Consider the following 17,451-nt stretch of genomic DNA (forward strand, 5'->3'; position numbering starts at 1 on the left):
ATACAGATGGAACTAGGGTGTATTATGCTAAGTGAAATAAACCACTCAGAGAAAGACAAATGCCATATGATTTCACTCATATGTGGGATTTAGGAAACAAGACAAATGAACAAAGGGAAGAAGAGAGAGAGAGAAACCAAGGAACATACTCCTCACTATGGAGGACAAACTGATGGTCCCAGAAAGGACGAGTATGGGGGATGGGGACATAGGTGATGGGGATCAAGGAGTGCACTTGTCTCAAGGAGCACTGGGTGGCGTATGAAACTGCTGAATCACTAGATTGCACTCCTGAAACTAATATGACACTGTATGTTAACTACACTGGAATTAAAATGTTAACAATAAAAAATAAAAGCTTGGAAGGAGAAAAAGGCAAGATCGACTTGAGAAATAGTAAGTTTGACTATATGAAGGTCTTAGGACGAGCGACTGGAGATCAGTTTTTGGAGAGGAAAGCTTGTAAAGGACCTTGAAGGCAGAATTTGGGGTTTGCGGTGTAGACAATCAGAATTCATCAAGAAAAAAAAAAGAAGTTGAGGCTGTTTCACGTTTGGTGTTCAGGGTGACCTTTGTCTGTGCCTTTAGCAGGTCAGCGAGGGTGCTGTGCTGATAACCATGCTCAAAAAAGACCATTCAGGTTCAGGACCACGTGAACAGGCAATAATGGCAAAGCCCAAGTCACTTCCTTTGTTGTAGATGGTTCTTTTTTTCCCAATCCCCCTTTGGAAAATAACGATGGTGCTGAATCCGTAGGACCCTTCAAACTTCCTAATAATACCATTTACTTTTTTTTTTTAAGTTTATTTGATTATTTTTTGAGACAGAGAGAGACAGCCAGCTGAGGAGGGGCAAAGCGAGAGGGAGAGAGAGAATCCGAGGCAGGCTCCGCACGGTCAGCACGGAGCCCAACACAGGGCTCAAACCCATGAACCGCGAGACCGTGACCTGAGCCGAGATCAAGGGTCGGACACTTAACCGACGGAGCCACCCAGGCGTCCCCCTGATAATCCGATCAAAGAAAACACAGAGTAAAATGCTGAACTGTCTGTCTGCCTTCTCACCTCAAAAAGCTGGACATCATCAACGAAATTGAGCGGTAATTGCCCCCCCCCGCGGGCCCCCCTGTATCTGTTTCTACAAGCCCCTTCTTCCTCCACCTCCCTCCCCGCACAGAGGTTCAGGACCCTCTGCTTTGCTTCACAACATCGTGGCAGGCTTCCAAACATCACAGCCCACACTAAGGAGTCACAAACTCACGGCGCTCTCCTCCACACGCTGTTTGTGTTTTATTTGCACTGTAAAGAGTAAGATCTTTTCTGTTTTTAAAAATATGTTTAGTATTTGCCTCTGAAAAGCGTAGTGGAAAAGGCAGGACTAAGAAATAAAGAATAAAGCACTAATGGTGGGCAGGAGAGTGGGGAAGATATTTAAAGTTTTTTCCGCCGTGTCTCAAATCACGCAAGGTGGGAAGCGCGCACCCTGTCTATAGATGCGGTCAGCCTTGACTGGTCCAGGTTCATCAAGACAGGTTCCTGCGTTAGTTAGGGACATGTTAGAAATTAATAAAAAGTGGCAGTGGTGACATTTATTGAGCACTTATTGTATACCAGACACTTTTCTAGGCCTTCAGGGGCTCCTGGGTGGCTCAGTGGGTGAAGCGCCCGACTTCGGCTCAGGTCATGATCTTGCGGTTCACGGGTTTGAGCCCCGCGTCGGGCTCTGTGCTGACAGCTCAGGGCCTGGAGCCTGCTTCGGATTCTGTGTCTCCCTCTTTCTCTGACCCTCCCCTGCTCTGCTCTGTCAAAAAGAAATAAACATCAAAAAAAAAATCTAGGTGTTCAAATAGGCTATCACAACATTGCAGTAAGATCTCATGCGCAGAAGGCAGATGATGTGCTGGGTCTCATTCTAGCGAGCGGGCATGAACCCCCGCTGAGGACACGCCATATGGCACCCTCGAGTCCTTCTTCCCCTGACAGTCCTGCTTTGGAAGGAGGTGTAGACTCATGTCGGTAAATATTCTTCACTGTTCTGTGCTCAACAATGATGGCTTTGGTTAGATCTTGGAAGGTGTTGCCGTGGTCTGAACTTCCCCTGTTCAGATTACCATGTGGCGTCTCTCACCCGACCGGACCCAGACTGATCCAAAATCTTCCGCAGAGGCGGGGCTTGACCCTACGAGGACATATGTCCCTGTTCCCGATGGGATGTATCTCTTTTCAGGGGTCAAAGTGAGATGGCGTTGGGCCACCTGCTGGATGTGGCAGTCTTTTTTGTCACGTCGTCCTAGACACCTCCGTTTTGCTTTGAGATGCCTAACTTCAAAGTTCTGTTCTTGGGCATGCACAATTTCTACCGAGATGAGTCTTCTTATGTTTGTGAAAGTGTAGGGTCTTTCCTGATTTCGTCTCCTTCTGTCCCCGAGCTCCTCTGCCTCAACTGGGCCAAGGCCTGTTGATGTGTAGTGACAGCCATGTTTCGCTGGTGGAAATGTTTCCACTTCCAACCGTAAAACCCTACCTCGTGAAGACTTTTCACTGGGAGCAGGCCCACTGGCGGCTGGGCGTGTCCGACAAAGGACTACGAGGCATTTGTCAAACTTTCCAGGCCCAGGAAAACCCTCAGCACACTTTGCCAAGTACTTTTCTCCCTAATTTTTAAATCCATGCGCCTTTCAAGGGAAATTTAATCCGTATGCTCCCCATTCATTCACACTCAACTCATCCTTCTGTCATTTCGCAAGAGCTTTGATGTTTAAGAAGCTTTCCATGTACGTTTCACAAGCCTGTCTTTTTGTTCTTTAAACTACGAAAGCCACATTTTTGAGCAACCACAAAAGAGCAAACAGAATCCGAGTCTTAAAAGACTCGCGACGGGTCGTCCATTCAGAAAAAACGTAAGAAACCTGGATGGGTTCCAGACTTGTCCAGTGAATGTTACCTTCTATACTAAACCGGAATATTGGGCAATGCACTGGCTCATAGGAATGGAAAGTTTCAACCAATTTCAAAAAGTCATCCCTTCGGGCCCAGGAATGTTTAAGTAAATCATATCTAAATTCCACCCGGCAAGACAGTGAAACAATCTCTGCTAAATACAAACAAGTCGCATCCCTTTAGAAATAGTTTCCTGGCTGAGGCCAGAGGAGCAAACCGTCTCCAGCTCAGGGGAACGCGCTTGTCTGAACACACAACGTGTAGGGAACGGCGACTGCACCACGGTGGCAGCAGGTGAGTGGGGTGTGCGGTCTCCCTGCCTCTCCGAGCCCCCTGCACCACATCACACATGTGCACAACCCTCCTCATCGTTGCAAAAGTGCACGTCGTTTGGAAACATCCGCCCGGGGTGTTATTTGTACCTCACGCAAAATCTAGCAGCTGGGGGGAGGGGTCTGCCAGGTGGCTGGGTGCTCTGGACCCTGGCTGACACCCACCGTGCAGCTCCCACCCCCCCAGCACCTGACCCCCGCACACCTGTGTGCACAGCCTCATCTCATCGGATCTCAGCCGGGCCAGGAGGAAAGAGTTCTGTGGCTAAGAGACCCGCTGACCTTGGTGACACAATTCAGCTTTTTAAGAAAATGTTTATTTATTTATTCTTGAGAGAGAGAGAGAGAGGGGGGCAGTAGGAGAGGAAGAGAGAGAATCCCAAGAAAGCTCCGCTCCTTCAGCACAGAGCCCGACTTGGGGCTCGAACTCAGGAACCACAAGACCGAGACCTGAGCTGAAATCAAGAGTCAGACGCTCAACCAGCTGAGCCACCCGGGCACCCTGACACAATTCAGCTTCAAGTGAACTGGGGTATGTGGTGGGTCTGCACCCCTAGCGCTAACACTGACCTTGTCGGGGGAGCAGCCCCGGACTCTGAAGGTCACCTGACGGAACTCTCGCAGAACATCTGTGGGATGATGGAACTCTCGCAGAACCAGGCTGTGAGATCTTCAAGGGTGCAGCTGTCCCTGCCCTGAAGCGGATGCCTAGCCCGCCACAGCAGCCTACGGGTGTTGTGTGAACAGACACATGAACATCAGTCACGAACGGCGCTGCGTATCATAAACCCAAGCAGAAAAGTGGCCGTGAACTGTGTGTGAGTCAGAGGAATCTGGAACCGGGACAGGCACAGGTCAGGCGTGCCTGCCTTTGGTTTGTGAAGCACACCGTGCTCCGCTGCGTTCCCGCCCAGGGTCGGGGGCGCAGCGGGGGCAACGTGAGGCTGGGAGGGGGCTGCCGGGCACCCCTGCAGTCCTCACCGAAGGTGGCCTGGCATCCCACAGTCACCGGCTGGGCTTAGTGTCACCATCAGCCTTCTGGGGAGCCCGGACGCCTGGTGGACGGAACGTGGGTGGCGGAGGTCCTTGGGTCGCCGCGCCCGGCACGTGGAGAGGGTCATTTTATGGGAGAAGTCAAGCAGGGTGATCGGGTGCAGCACCCCCACCCAGAGCTTGAGAGGTGTGACCCCAGTGTGAAGGGGCCGCCCCCCACGACTGGGTTCTGTGGCTGCGATCGGAAGTGGCCTGCCTGGATTTGCCATCCTGGAGGGGGCTGCGCAGACCCCAGAGAGAAAGCCAAGGTGATTCTGGAACATCCTGTGCCTGAAGGAGTCCCTGCCTCCGCCCCGAACAAGCCGCCGAAGGAGGTGAAGAGAGGGAAGGGAGGCGTGGGGAGATCCTGAGGGGGCGGTGATGGGGGGCCCGACAGAGAGCACTCGAACCCTCAGTCACAGAAACCACTTTCCGGAGAAGTAAAGACCGCAGGTGACATCTATTCCCTGGAGACACGGAAGAGCACCGATTGTGGGGGGGGGGGGGCAGGCACTGGCAGAGGAAGGCAGAAGGACCCGCGGACGTGCATTTTAAAACCTGCATTTCTTCCTAAAAGTTCCCTAAGGCTTTTGTTAAAAAAAGCCTCTTCCATCAATTTCTGGCCAGTGACAGGGAGACAACCAGGAGATGCGGTCCCTTCATCCCACCTCTAGAACACTATCCTTCCTCTAAGATTTTCCACTATACAATTTCTATTGCTTATTTTTTAAGTCCATTTATTTATTTTGAGAGAGAGAGAGTGCACAAGCATGAGTGGGGAAGGAGTAGAGAGAGTCCCAGGCAGGCTCCATGCTGGCAGCACAGAGCCCAAGGTGGGGCTCGAACTCACCAACCGTGAGACCATGACCGGAGCCGAAACCAAGAATCGGACGCTTAACCGACTGAGCCACCAGGCGCCTCACAACTATACGATTTCTTAAAAAAATACACCACGCACATAATTTCAATCCATCTGAATCACATGGGTTTGTTTGTATCACTCAAAGAAATCTAAAGTTGATATAAATGCCTTAGTCTTGATGTTACCGAAAGGAATTTTATGTAAAATGTCCTTCCAAACAGTAAGGAAGAGTCCAGGAATCAACCCACGTCAAGGGTAATGGATCTCCTTTTGACAAGCACAATAATGGATCGGATTAATTGAACACCACAATGTGCTAGACTTTAAGAATAAACTATTTCAGGCATCTTTGACTGTGGGGGTCTAGGGGATATTTGGCAAGTGCACGGCAAAGAACTTTGGGGAAGGAAAAACACGGAGGGGGGGAAGGTACGGTGCGTGTAAGTGCGAGGCTTGGAAATGCTGTTGTGTGGGGGGTGTGAGCACAGTTCTGGGGGGGACCACGCAGTCAAGCTACGATCTGCATGCTTCTGCAGCAGCTAACCACTAGACGGAAGGATCCACCAGATAAAGAAGCCAGGCCGGAAAGCTAGCTTGAAATTTTAGGGGTGTGTGTGGTGATTTCTCACACTTATTGTTAAGATTTCAAAATCCATGTTAATATCTCTTTTCAAAACCCACTGGAAACACAGGTGAGGATACAGTGCATAAGGTAGGGGCTGGAGCCAAGGAAAGGAAGACCTAGTAATGAACAGAAGGTACCACCTGACTATGTATATGGCGGCTCGGACGATGGGATTTTAGCGGCAGGCGGCCTCTCAGAATCACCTGGAAATCCCCTGGAGGGAGTGGCCGTTAGCCAAACGATAGAGGCAGAGTCCACAGGTCCAAAGTCGTAGATGTTGACAGTTAGAGTTTTATGAAGCTCCCAAGGTTATTCCAATATGCCCTCTGCTCCTATATCGTGTGCCTTCAGAGAGAGGAAATGCTCAGTGAACAGCTCTCTTGTTCCCTTCTAGATCTGTCATCTCCTGTAGATGTGATATATGTATACGTAATGTGCGGAGAATGAGAGCAGAAAGACCAAATGGAATGAACTGTTACGCTCTTTTAGTCTCTATATACTTGCTCGGATATCTCTATCTCTATCTGGAAAGAGGAATTATTCAGATAACTAAGTCTGAGAGTTTATATAGCTTAGATGACTCTGTGACTGTGTGCTTATTCACCTCAGCTATTTATTGAATACCTACGGTGAGCTGGACACTGTGCAAGGACACTGTAAAGATAAAGGAAAATTGCAATCAAGAGAGCCCGAAAAGTCTCGACAAAACCTAAAAAAGTGGGGGAAATGCTTTCAAAATCCGTTAATGGTGCAGTTGAGTTCCTTAGTGAGGTCGTAAGTGGGAGTGTGGCTGTCCCGCAGGCCCCGGGGCTCTGGAGCTGGGGGCCGCCCCCGCTGGGACTAATGACCAACAGGAAGTAGGCAGACAGGTGCGGGTGGCCTGTGCAAAGCTAGTGGAGGAACAGGGGCCCCTGGGAAGCCAGGACCAGGAGATCCTCAGCGAGCATGTGAACGAGGAGAAAATCAGACCTACAGAAGGAGACAACGGAAAGTGTTCCATGTTGGCCTTGGCTCCTCGGCGGGGAGAATTTACGTCCAGCGAGAATCTGTAAGCACCGCCTGCCTGCTCCGGGATTCAGACCTACACGATGATCACCGACTGGACAAGGAGACTGTTTTAAACCGTTGCCGGGTTGGTAGTAGCATCGAGCATCTGGAAACCCCAATGAATTTCACTAAAAAGCAGGTGTAGTGTTAGCGCGGATGGGGTACAGGGTCTAATACAGTAACTGGGGTCCCGGAGGGACAGGGGCACCGGTGGGAGACAGAAGTTGAGCCTTTGAGAGAGGTGCCAAACCTCAGATGGAGCTCATACAACGACCCTGGGGTACAGTATGTAAGTAATGAAAACATCCACACTCACAAACGTGGCAGAGAAGAGGCCATAACCCAAGTCCTCCGGTGACAGCCATGTCTTCACCGCAGTCTCCTAGCCCTGACCTTGCACGTTTGAGCACCTTTCATGAGTTCAATGTCAACGCTGCCTACGAGATGCTCAAGAGAAAGAATGAAACACTAAGAGAAAAGTTTGGCTGAGTAGGGTTCAGCTTTGGGGGGGGGGGGGGCACAAGGGCACAAACCATGGCAATATCTGACATTTTTCCACCCCTCCCCAACCAACTTTTACTCCCTTGGAGTGGACACCACCTCTTCGAGAAGGCATGATCGACGGTGTCCATCGCCAGCAATCACTATGCAATTCTGCCTATTGACAAGGATCAACTCTAGGTACCACTAATAAGGAGGGAAAGCTATATTCGGACGGCCCTTTGCACAATTGTTACAGAGAAAAAGCACATTCTTGCTAGTTGTTTCCTGGTGGGCCTGCTGGTGTAACACACACCAGAGCAATGACACACCCGCTTCTTGGTAAAATGCGCCTGTCACAGGTGGTTCTGCCATACCGCTGGTTCACCTCGACTTCCCGTCTGGATTGGGAGGGCCATCAAGCCAGTATGAGACCTTGTTTGAGCTGCTAACCCCATCGAGGCACACATCAGGACATACGGATAAACCTGGACCTTCCCTAGGCTCTCTTATCCTTAACCTCAGTAAATAACAATCTCAGAATCACCTCCCACATCAGAATCTTCCACAGCGAGACTATTTCAGGCAATGAGACTTAGGACTCCCTAGACCTGAGGGCCCAGCTGCTTTTCTCCTCAAGGGACCCAAGAGGCACATGGTTTTTCCCTCCCCCGTCCATCCCCCACGCACCTTTCCCGAGCACCGCTCGGTGCCAGATGCCGGCCGCTGTGCCCTGAGAGACAGTGACTGCCACCAACATGGGGCTACATCCCCTTCTGATGGCCACTTCAGACCAGTGCCCCGTGACTTCAGCTGAATGCAATTTAAGGAAGCGTTTACGCAAAACTAGAGGGGCTCCACGTTGTCCTGATGCAAATGAAAACGTCTCCCGGAGGAGGACGTGCAAATACTGTGTCTCCTTGTTTCCACTGGGTGGCAGCAAACTCTGGAAAGACGTCCCTGGCCACTGAGGGCAGGAAGATGGCCGGGAGGCTCAGCAGTGGCATTTGCCTTTTCAGCCGGAAGATCTGCAGATAGCGAGGCAGGCGAGGGGGGTGGCGAGAGTAAACCAAGGGCCCCTGCGAGGCTGCCTTTCGCTCTTTCCCAAGTTCTGAAGCCTCGACTTTTGATTCCGTGGCCCGTGGGGAGACCTCATGAGAAGTTAATGAGCTTTGTCAGCCACCACTTACCTTCCTTGTCTTTACGGCAAAACCATCAAATCCAGCGTGAATGACTGAAGGACGGTCAGTGTGGCTCGAGGGCTGTAACAAAGGCACCTCGGGGGTGGGGTGTCGACAGTGGGGGTGGCGGAAGGGGGACAAGAGTTCCATGGAGCTCTTTGTACCTTCTGCTCAATTCTGCTTGCGCTTAAAACGACTCTAACATACACAAGTTGTTAATTATTTTAAAAACAAACAGTTACAGGTTACTCCTTTTCCTCCAGCCGGGTAGATCCCCCGTCGTACTCCCACGCTTCCCGCGGGTCCCTGGTGCGCACAGAGCCCTCCCGCTGTTCACCGAGGAAAGCACCAGCGGCCAACGATGGAACGGGGTCCGAGTGACGAAGTTAAAGAATACGTGGGGTGTGGGTCATCATATAATGAATGGTGTTAGCGCCTTCTAACTCTGACAGCACTCCATCTAAACGTGTCATTATTTTCAAGTCAAGGAAAGAAGGAGTCGAATGTGTGCATTTCCAAAGGGGTCCCCACCCTGCATGGTACCAGGCAGGTGGGCCAAACATTCAGGGTCACTCCTCACCCCCTCGTCCTAAACTGTCACACCCCCTTTCAAATTTTACAAGAAAACAGAACCCGCACCGCACCCCCCCAACATTTTCTTTCTAATAGACTTAAAATAGCCAAAGCATAAGCATGTTGGGAGACTAGGGGCTGAGGCTGAACTTGGTGTTTTCAGACCCTTTTAATGCCTGATAAATAACACGCCATCCATTGTGTTCCATAAAGAGTCATGATTTTCGGTCTCATTTTAAAGATATTTGAAAGGGTTTTTGCAGACAATTTGAAGGCACTTCAAGTTATGGCGGTTCTACATTTAGAGCATTTTTTCCTGTATTTCCCGTATTGGAGAACGTATTCATTCACGCAAATGTAAGTTCATGGTCATAGCGGCAGGCGTGGGTGGATCTGGGGCTCAAAGGTGCCACCAGGACCCAGGTGCTGGCTGCCACTCAGCTCTGTTCCCCACGTGATCGGGCTGCAGGTGGGGCCTTCAGCAGGTGAGGGGATCGGGTCACGAACGCGGGCAGCACCTTTACAAAAAAGACCCCAGCGAGCTCTCCTGCCCTTTCCACCGGGTGAGGACACGGCGAGAAGACGGCCACGTGCAACCCAGAAGAGGGCGGGAACCAGAGCCTGCTGGCACCCTGGACCCGCCAGCCTTCGGAGCTGAGACAAATGAATGTCTGTTGTTCCGGAGCCACTGGGTCTCTGGCGTTCGGTTACAGCCGCTCAAAGGGAGTAAGATGTGTGCTTATTAGCAGTGTCGTGATCAATTCCAGTAGTTACAGAGACTCGGAGAGTGGTTACTGTGGTTCTAGAGAGAGAACCCACCTTGATCTCCTCCCTCCCTCCTTCCTTCCTTCCTCCTTCCCTCCCTCCCTCTTTCTCTCTCACCTTTTCTCTTTCTTTCCTTCTTTCTCTTCTTTCCCTTCTTTCTCTTCTTTCCCTTCCTTCCTTCCCGTCCTTCCTTCCTCCCTCCCTTCTCTCCTTCCTTCCTTCCTCTCTTTCTCTCTCACCTTTTCTTTCTTTCTTCTTTCTCTTTCTTTCTTTCTTTCTTCCTCTTTCACATCCTTCCTTCCTCTCTTTTTCACCTTTTCTTTTTCTCTCTTCTTTCTCTTTCTTTCTTTCTTTCCTCTTGTTCTTACTCTTTTTCTTTTTGTTTTAACATGACAAGGGTTTGCAGCCGCCAATATTCACGCACCCAAAGTCCTACACAACACAATTCCCCCTACCAACCTCCCCCCACATGCTCCAGGCATGGAATATCTGGGAAAAAATGTTTGAAGAAGAAAACTTATGGAGGGAAAATGTTTATATATGTTCTGAACAAAGGCTGCTGGCCCTTCCCCCCCTGAAATTCCAATTCCAAGTTCTCGATAATAACTGGAAAGTAATGGGGGGCGGGCGACAGAAGCTGCGGGTGCAGAGGACAAGTGTGGTGCACTGAGCGAGACTGGGTGGTCAGGCCGGGCGGGTAACGGCCACGAGAGGTTCTGCTCCCCAGCCCCCTAGTCCCCCAGTGCTGTCTGACGGACGAGAGGAAATAGTGAGCCCCTGCTTACAACCTCACCAGCGCTGCTCCCCCCACACCTTTTGTCGTAAAGAGGCCACAGGGAAACTGAGCCCAGATAGTCATGCGAGCCCCTGGTGGCCCTTTTGATGAGAAAATACTAGCACTTGGTGACTGGCCTTGCTAACCCCTCCCCCACAGCTCAGGGTTCATGTTCCTCTTGGACTCCTGACACTCGCTGCCCCCTGTGGGTCCCAGAGCCCCGTGTTCTGGCTTCTCTGACCCCCGTGGGCAGCCGTACCTGCACCCTGTGCCCGTCACCTCCAGCCGCTCCCAGGGTGCGTCCCCAAGCACTGTAACTATCTTCTTGTCCGACGAGTGTCTGGCCACATCCTTCTAGGAATAATCCCGGGGAAAAGGCCCTGTGTCCACGTCACGTCCAAACTGCTGGTTGTCCCCACCGCAGGGTCTCAGCAGTGACTCTGTCCGAGGGAAGGCTGACTATGAACTTGAAAATGTTCAGGTGCTGACAAGAGGGACCCCAGAAGGCTGTATGCACTATCTCTGGTTGTCTCTCACCTTTTTCGCCTGCACCATGCATGCTCCGGCTTAGAGTCCTCCCTCCTCTGTGTGCTTCTGGAACTGCCTCATTCTACGCCTGTGTCCCCGCTGAGGCTGGAGACTCCTGGAGAGCGGGACGGACAACATGCTAAAGGAGCTGATGCCCGCATCTGTCCTTCATGCTGAGTACAGGAGGGCTGCAAGAAGAATGGAAGGTGTTTCCAGTGTCCTTTCCACACGTTTGGTAACTGTGGTGACACGAACAAAATCAGGAGGTAACATCCACACAGCTGATTCTAACTGCGCTGTCGTCGCTCCTCAAATTCTGCCAACTGTCCTACTAACATCCATTTTCCGGTTCAGGATGACATATTACATTTAGTTGTCAGAACTTCTTAGAAAAGCTGACTTTTGGGGGCGCCCATGTGGCTCAGTGGGTTAAGCATCCGACTCTCGATTTTGGCTCAGGTCATGATCTCAAAGTTCGGGAGCTCGAGCCCCGCATGAGGCTCCATGCTGACTAGTGTGGAGCCTGCTTGGGATTCTCTCTCCCTCTCTCTCTCTGCTCTCTGTCGCTTTCTCTCCCTCTCTTAAAAAAAAAAAAAGCTGATTTTTGACCCGCAGGCTCTGTGCTGGGCTCGCTCCTGGTTACACTTTTGCACACGTTCCACATCACTCTCTCCATCTTGTTAGGTGAGCGTCTCTCGTTGCCAACACTTAACTGACGGCTCGAATGAGGCTCAGAGAACCTAAATGACGCCACGGCAGTCCCACGGCAATCAACTGTCACAGGGGTGCGTGAGTCCCGTCTGTCCATCCCAGGAGTGTGCCCTTCAGTTCATGCAGCCACACGGCTATGCCGCCAGATCGCCAGCTTGCCCATCTGTGATCCTTAGTCTCCTCTTCCCAGATGGCCACATGTCAGTCTACTTCAGGGCACCCAGCGCAGGCTACACGTGCAGTCAGAGCTCAGGAAAGGTTTTCCGACAGAGCTGAACATTCCAGGCATCACACGGAACTTCAGTCGGGCTTGGATTGCAGCACAGCTAACACCACGCTCTAGCTTCTAGTTCCAAAACTCACGCTACGTGGGCTTTTCAAATTTGTTTCTCAGCATATGGTCACTTGGTGCTTAGTTGACTCACTGGTTGCTTTGGGTTTAACGCTGACGATACAAATTCCTTGTTTGTGGCCTGAGTTGTCTCGTTGCTGATGTACTCATGCACTCACGGCCCTGGTCAACCTCACCTGCCGCTCTTTGGTCTTCTTGTCATGTACTTTAAGGGCCGATGATAATTCTGTGGCACTTCCTGCATGACTGAAGTTTCAAAGAATTCTCTGAGAACAAAATATGGCTTCAATAAGAGCCGGTTCAATAGGACAGCTGATTTAGGAACCATGCACCCAAAGTGTATTTGCCAACGGAGGTCAGTCTTTGGAGGAATGTCGTATGTCTCTCCCCGTGACATGTTTAACCAGTTTTACAGCGATTTGGGGGAAGCCGGGAGAGGCGTTTACCAAATCTGCAGACGACAGACTTACAAGATGTAGCTAACATGATAAATGATAGACTTGAACTGCCAAAGGCCTCAACAGGCCAGAAGGCTTGACTGAAACCCAAGATGAAATGAAACAGAGATGTATGTTAAGGCTTGCTTTTAGGATCCAAAAACCAATTGCATCAGTGCTGAAAACCGGGATTTACAGGCATTCGTGTGAAAAGGACACAGAGGAGTTTGAGGAAGATCATAAACTCAATAGGGGGCCCAGAGCAGATGCGACTATGGTGAGAGGGACCCCCACCCTATGCCACGTTCATGGAAGAAAAAGACGCAGAGCAAACTTGGTCGTGGCCCCCCCCTGTGCTCAGACTGGCCACACAATAGCTTAAGGATTATGTGCAATTTGGAGGGCCACAATTTAGGATGGAAACGCTGGAAAACACTCATATATCATTGTTCAAGATCTCTAGGCTCCCTAAGACTGACATCATACGAAGAGAAAACCTTTTAATAGGTTCTCATTAACCAGATGAGTGGCTCAGAGCCCCAGTTCAGTGTCAGAAACCCCAGGGGGGCTTTACAAGTTTCATATGTGGGATGACTGTGATTCTGGTTTGGTGCAGAATCTGGCCGTCTGCCTTTTTAAAAGATTTCCAGGTGTTTCCGATGAACAGCCAGGATTTAGAACCGTTGGCCTAAGGGACAAAGTCTGAACTCCACAGCCCGGCTGGCTGTCAGAGAAATACGGGTTTGCCCCCAGACCACTCTCTCTCTGTAACTTCCAAAACCCACTCACTGCAGGTTGAACTGTGTGCCCCCAGAAGATGTGTTTGACGTCCTGATCTCAAGTACCTGTGAACCCCACTTCACTGGGAAATAGGGTCTTGGCAGATATAATAATCAAGTTAAAATGAGGTCATACTCCAGTGTGGGGGCAGTCATGGGGGGGGGGCGGTCCAATATGGCAGGTGACCCTACAAGAAGAGAAGCAGAGACACCCACATGCAGAGGGAAGGGGGTCACGTGAAGACAGAGCCTGGCAGGAGGCTGCCGAAAGCCAAGGGGCACCTGGGGCCACCGGAAGCTGGGGGAGGATGTGCGGAAGGCTCCTTCCCTGGAGTTTCAGAGAAAGCAAAGCTCTGCTGACACCTTGATCTTGGACTTCCAGCCTACAAACCTGGGAGAGAATAAAGTTCAGTGGTTTAAGCCCAGTCAGGGGGACTCTGGCTACAGCAGCCCCAGGGAATCGCACAGTCTCCTTATCTGGTCCTCAAGCCACACACCTGAACTCTTCCTGGCCTGGCGCCTGGGGCCTCCCTGCTTCTGGCCTGCGCTCAGCACTCTCTCAGCCTCCCTGTCTCCAAGTGTCTGCATCCTGCCAGCCCTCCACATTCCTGCTCAAGTGCGCTCCTCCCCCCAAGCCCCCCGCACCCCCCAGCCGGACCCAGCGCCTCCCTGCACAAGCACTCGTGTCCTCGGGGCCCTGGCTTTTGGGGGGGTCTCTGCCCCATGGGTGCAGCTGGTCCCCGCTGACACAGGCCCACCCTCCTCACTCCTGTTGAACCGGGAGACGCCTGAGGACCGGCTTCGCGCCCATCCTTGTAGCAGCCAAAGCACCTGGTGCCATGCCGCACACACACGCAAGCGAAAAGAGCTAGAGGAACCATCTTGAGAAGTACGAGCATCAGTTGGACAAGAACGTGGGCGTGTTTTTGTGGCTCCGGAACTCGAGAGGGAAGCAGACAAGCAGAATGAAGCTCCCCACACCTCGGGGTGTCCGGAAAAAGGCCGGACCCTCCGTGTTTGGAAGCAACAGTTGACGTGCGGCCAGCGGCTTCTGGCCGTTGGTTTACAAGCCGGAATTGAGAGGCAGAGTTTCAGAAGGACAACATGAGTTCGGGAGACATCCACGTGTGGCTTGTATTGGAAAACACGTGTTCGAGAGGCGGTGACACCAGCCAGAGAGACGCGGTGTTCGTAGCCAAGAAGAGAGAGGAAAAATCCATCAGCGGCCTGGGCAGGCGGGGCCTCCGGTGTTTGGCGGTGGGAAGGATGGAGAAGGACAAGGGGTGTGCGGGGTGGAGAGACCCCAGAAGGAGAGCGCGGTCGGCGTGGCTCAGCCTCTTCTCGAGCGAGCGAGCGGGCAGCCCAGGCCTCCACCTGCTGTGCTCCCCCACAGGGCGGCCCCCGGAAGCCCGCGCTCACCGGAACTGTCCCCGCCCACGTGGGCTCCAGGCCGCCAGGGACTCTGGTAATTTATGTGCTTATTCCCAGCCTCCAGAAGAATGCCTGACAGAATAGCGATCAACAAATTTGTGTGCGGCGAACGCGAGCGTGTTGGCTAATTTTTGGAACAATGCTCAATTATGCGCTGCCGGAGTCTAGGTATTTTATCATCGAGAAAGACTTCTGCTGGCGACTTAAAGAAACACCATTGAGATCGCGCCCCCCTCCCACATTTTGACCAGAGAGGACATTTAATGCCAATCAGATCCAAACCACTAGTAGCCTCATTCTCACCTTGTCCACTAAATGTTTATTTTATCTTTTGAGGAGGGGGACAGAGGATGTGAAGCGGGCTCTGTGCTGACAGCAGACGGCCCGATGCGGGGCTCAACCTCACGAACCGCGAGACCATGACCTGAGCCGGAGCCCAAGGCTCAACGCAATGAGCCACCCAGGCGCCCTGTCTCCTTGTCCATTAATTCCCTCCACAAGGACTGGTTGAGACTGGCTGTGTCCCAGCTGACGTAAGGCGTGCTGGGGACATATGGGCTAAGCAGAAACAGGCACTTGTGCGTACCTTCAGCAAGCTTCCAGTCTAGCGCCCGGGGAGATTTTTGTAAATATAAAAAAGTCCCTTGATAATTACAAATTCTGACATGTGCTATGCAGAAAACGCACAGGGCACTCTAAGGGACATAATTAGCGTGGAGTCCTTTCTGAACAGGTCACATTTAACCGCAGACCTAAAGCAAGGTACGCAGAGGCGTGACACCCACGGACCCGGAGGATGTGCGTGTTGGCCAAGCTCTGCGGCTCATTCCCGGATCTTCAGGAGGTCGTGCTGCTGGCTGAGGCCGGGACTCTGCCCTCTCAGGAGTTTGCTACAAAATCAACCGCAGCCACCTTCTCAGTGTAAAAATAGCATCTTCCTCTGCTTACGGAGTCAGGTTGCTGAGCAACCTGGTTTTTTCCTTTTCCTTTTTGAATCTCCTCGTACACTAATTTTTCATTGGCCCTTTGCGTAGTTAGTCTGGAAGGGCTGATTGGTCAGAGCAATGTGGTAAGTCATGCTGGCAAGAGCTAGGGCGACCGTGACGCCACGGGGGAGGGAAGCAGAACCCGTGCAGGCTCGCTGCCGGAGCCGACGACCCAGGCGGAATCTGGGGGCTTCCTGCCCAACCTTATAGGAAAGGCAGAGGCCGAAGGAAACCACAGGGAGGACATCAAGGACACAAAGGGCATAAGGGTTGCCTTTCTGGTTGTCACTCAAGAGTAAAGACATCCATCTGGCTGATGGGCATCAAGTCTCTCTCTCTCTCTCTCCCTCTCTCTCTCTTTCTCTCTCTCTCTCTCTCTCTCTCTCACACACACACACACACACACACACACACACACACTCACCTACCTAACTGGAAAGGACTAGAGACTAAAGGTGAATACCTTTCTTCCAACTCAGAGGGTATTGGATGGTAAGGGAAATAAGGTTATAGGACAAATCAGTGCGAAGATCAGTCTCTCCTTCTCAAACTCCAGTCTTACGTCCAAACGCCATCACCGGTCCATAAAGCCAAACAATCAGCTTGCCTTTATTCAGTACACTTTCCACGCATACAGTTGGCTATGGGATAACACAGTGATTATCACATAGAGTAAAATATGTGATATTTCCCGGACTAACCCGAATGTTCACAACAGGATCCGACGAAAGTGCTGAGCAAGTTCATGGCTAAAACCAGACTTGGGCCCTCTCTTACTCGGTAGAGAGGTTCTGTTGCCGGCCACTCTCACCTCGCGTGGTCAACCACAGAAGCGGAGAGCCTACGAGGGACGAGACCGAGAGTCTAGAAGCCCAGCATTTTCCACGCTGGCAAACATATTGAACTCTCAACCTAATTCTGGATGAGCAGATTTGGATGACTACACAGGGAAACATTCGCCCAAATGGAAGCACCTTCTGCACAGGGCCTGTTCTCAATCGCATCTCCAGCACAGGGCCAAGTAGCCCGCATGACAGTGACGTTCCCTAAATACCAGTTGAATGAACCACGCGTGCACAAATGAACAGACAGCCACACCAAGCAGCAAAGGATGGGCTTTCTTTCCTCTGTTATTCTCAACTCTGTTCCAGGCATCTCTTCAAACTCAGTCTGCACTTCGTGTAACGTGTAACAAAGGGCCTCATCTCTCCTCTGCTGTAAGACGACAGTGTGGCACGTCAAGGCGCGCTGGGCCGTTCCGTAGTGGTGGGGGGTGGACGGCAAGGCTCGGGCTGGTGGGGGTAGGAGGCAGGCAGAGCCAGGCCATGCGAGGCCCACAGCTTTGCTGACGAACTTGGACTTTATTCTGTGCGCTCGGGAGCCCCGTGTGTCTCAGCCCCTCGCCGTCTACCCTCCGCCACTACGGAATGGCCCGGCGCTCCCTCAGCAGCCCTTCTGATTTGTGCAGCTGTGTCTTTTTTTATAAGTTTATTTTTTATTTATTTTGAGAGAGAAAGAGGGCGGGGGAGGGGCAGACAGAGAGGGAGAGAGAACCCCAAGCAGGCTGCGCACTGTCAGCACAGCACGAACCGTGAGATCATGAACTGAGCCGAAAT

At 51.7% G+C, this 17,451-nt stretch overlaps 1 long non-coding RNA gene across 1 annotated transcript; it reads left to right on the top strand.

Moving 5' to 3' along the window:
* Positions 1–265: 265 nt before the first annotated feature.
* On the top strand, positions 266–16,519 carry LOC115513459. The gene is made up of 3 exons (XR_003968701.1): positions 266–337; positions 5,311–5,319; positions 16,509–16,519. It is a non-coding gene; the product is annotated as an uncharacterized LOC115513459 (long non-coding RNA).
* Positions 16,520–17,451: the final 932 nt, after the last annotated feature.

The sequence above is a fragment of the Lynx canadensis genome, chromosome B2 (genome assembly GCF_007474595.2).
Source record: "Lynx canadensis isolate LIC74 chromosome B2, mLynCan4.pri.v2, whole genome shotgun sequence".
NCBI classification, from domain to species: domain Eukaryota; kingdom Metazoa; phylum Chordata; class Mammalia; order Carnivora; family Felidae; genus Lynx; species Lynx canadensis.